Genomic DNA, 3,041 nt, shown 5'->3' with positions numbered 1-3,041 from the left:
CTCCACAGCATCCCGGAGAGGAACCCCGCCTGGTACCAGCGCTTCGGCAATCCCAATCCAATTGCTGCAAAAAGATGGAGGGAAGCAGAAGATGATGAGCAATATACAAAATCCGTATATAAACAGACTACAATATCCCATCACAACGTATAGACATCGAGCTAAAATCAGAGCGCCAACCTGGAAGGGAAATTGTCTGAGCGCTAGACGTGGCGATGTGTCAGGCGGGGGGGTTGACGCACGGTCAGGCAAGGACAAGGCCTGGGGTCAGCACATTTGCTCAGCATTTTGTGGCAGTGAAAGGATTACCACTTAACCCTAACATTGCCAGGCACTAGTGGAGTTGAGTTACCGTGCAGTGCTCGGCAGCATTTCTGGGGGCTGGAGCAGGGTCCGTCATGCTGCGATCACCAGCCTCACATCACCCAGGGCCCGGGCAGCACACCTAACAAATACATCTGGGGAGGGGGGGATTAACAGGGATTTCTCCAGACCTTCACATAGGAGATTAGGAATTTGCAGGAGGCAGGAATGAAGAATATTCGGCATGTATGCAGGAGGCAGGCAGCCTCATTATCATCATCTGCAGGCTGCACAGGAGGAGACGCTCTGCAGCACGCCTGATAGAGAATTCCTAGCTCGTGAGATAACCACAGACAAGAAGCAGAAATAGCTTCATATAGAAAGAGAGACGGCGACACGCCCAGAGACTCTGCGGGTGTTACTCATTACATAGGAAGTGTCACCAGGGAGCCTCTCCGCACAATGGCACACGCAGTGGCGATGAAAAAGACCACTCTATAGGTTCATCAAAGCTGAGCCATTGAGGAAGTGCAAGCTCTTCAGGCAAGAAACTCAAAAGATAAACAAAGACTTAAATGGAAAGAAATATTTAAGTGTAAAAATCTTGTTTTAGTGCATAGGGTTCAGAGTGGCTTTATACTTAACTGCAGCAATGAGAAAAAAAAAAACCCAAAAAAAAAAAAAACCCAAAAAACCACAAAAAAAACAAACAAAAAAAAAAAACCTTACCTGTGATGTCCTGACGCAGCCTGTGTTATAGTCCAGAGAGGCATTTATAATGGTGGAAACAGTCAGCAAGTTTCAAGACACACCTCTAAAAGCAGCTCTGGAGTATACTACAGAATGTAACCCAGGATCAGTACACGATAAGTAATGTATGTACACAGTGACTTCACCAGCAGAATAGTGAGTGCAGCTCTGGGGTATAATACAGGATGTAACTTAGGATCAGTAGAGAATAAGTAATGTAATGTATGTACACAGTGACTCCACCTGCAGAATAGTGAGTGCAGCTCTGGAGTATAATACAGGATGTAACTCAGCATTAGTACAAGATAAGTAAGGCTAGGTTCACATGCGCTTCCATTTGTCTGTTTCAGTACTGTATAGGAACAGCAAAAAAAAACAAAAAAAAACCTGAAGCATCAGATGAGCATATGCTGGACACCAACTGCATCTAACAGACCCTTTGACTAGAATGGGCTTCGTCGGGTTTTGGTTATGGTTTCTGCCATTCTGCATGCAGCAGCAGTTTGTTCTGCTTTTTCCCCCAGAATCTGTGAAGGAGGCCCCCAACAGAACCTCCGCCACAGATGTAAATGTAGACTAGTACAAAGTGATTAACAGAAGGATATGGACCTGTTTAATACCCCACTGCTCCAGCACCTCCACTTCCATGGTCTCCACCAGACCTTGTTTACTTTGCTGCAGCAACGATGCGCCCATCTATCCATGTGACCGCTGGAGCCAAATCACTAGCCTCAGCAGTGTATGGAATGAGAATGCTGAGGTCAGCGATTGGCTGCAACGGCACAAAATAATTAAAGATTGTCAGAACGGAGGACTCTGACCCTCCGTAGCCTGACCTGACCTCCGTATTGAAACTTCACTGCCTGACCTGGCCTTGGACCTTCTACCATATAGCATGTACTTTTTTGCCTGACCCCTCGGTGGTCTGTTCTGGTGTCTGACACCAGTGGTTCAGCTGTTAACCCCACAGAGACTACTTCAGGAGGTAGCGGCCAGGTGGTCCCCCTGCAGCGAAGTCTATATCCCTGTATAGGGGTTAAAGGGTGAATAACAGGGGAATGCTAAAATAACACCCTTAGAATTAGCCCAAAGTCAAATCCGTTGGTTCCACACCCCCTGCCGTAACACAAACTGGAAAATTAGAGTTTAGCTTATACCTGCCTGGTTCAATGAGCAGAAGTATGTTGGGCAAAGGACTGCATCTGCTATATATAATGATTCCTGTAACAGTCAGAAGACCTAGCCAACCCCCCAACTGTGCGACATCACATGAAAGCCCCCAGTTATATACATGTAAATGCAGAGTAACATGCAGCTCAGGGACACCTATATATAGGGGTCAGGAATTGTTTAGTCATGGGCATGAGGCTAAATTCACATAGCAAGTGCACAAGAGACACAATTTCCTACAACCATATTCACACCATCCAGGGACGACAGTCTTAAAAAGTTAATAACAGATCACCTGCCATTTTTGTTATTTTGGAATCATGGTGCTTTGTGGGGACAACTGAGCTTCTACTATAGAATATAAAAATATCTTCAGAAGGAGCTCCATGTGAAGAATGGAAGCACTGATGAACCATCTAACATAAAGAAGGGAGGCTGGAAGCAGTATGGACCACCAGAGAACGAAGAATAGAAACTCTACTGAATAGTCCAACATAAGGTTAGAAGACTAGATGTTCTGGCTAAATGGTCCATCCACCACAGAGATGTAAGGGAAAAAACTTTGTCAAACAGACCAACCTAGATGTGAAAGATTGAGAGCTCTACTAAGCAGCCCAAAAAGAAGGGAGACAACTGGAAGCTCTACTGAATAGTTCAACATAGAGATGGAAGACCAGAAGCTCTACTGAATAGTTCAACATAGAGATGGAAGACGAGCAGATCTTCTGAATAGACCACCACAGAGATAGAGGGAAGTCCAGGAGCTCTACTGAAAAATCCAACATAGAGATGGAAGACCATAAGCTCTACTGTATAGT

The sequence above is a fragment of the Bufo gargarizans genome, chromosome 1 (assembly GCF_014858855.1).
Source record: "Bufo gargarizans isolate SCDJY-AF-19 chromosome 1, ASM1485885v1, whole genome shotgun sequence".
NCBI classification, from domain to species: Eukaryota; Metazoa; Chordata; class Amphibia; order Anura; family Bufonidae; genus Bufo; species Bufo gargarizans.
The sequence above is the reverse complement of the archived record's forward strand: the minus strand, read 5'-3'. Positions refer to the sequence as shown.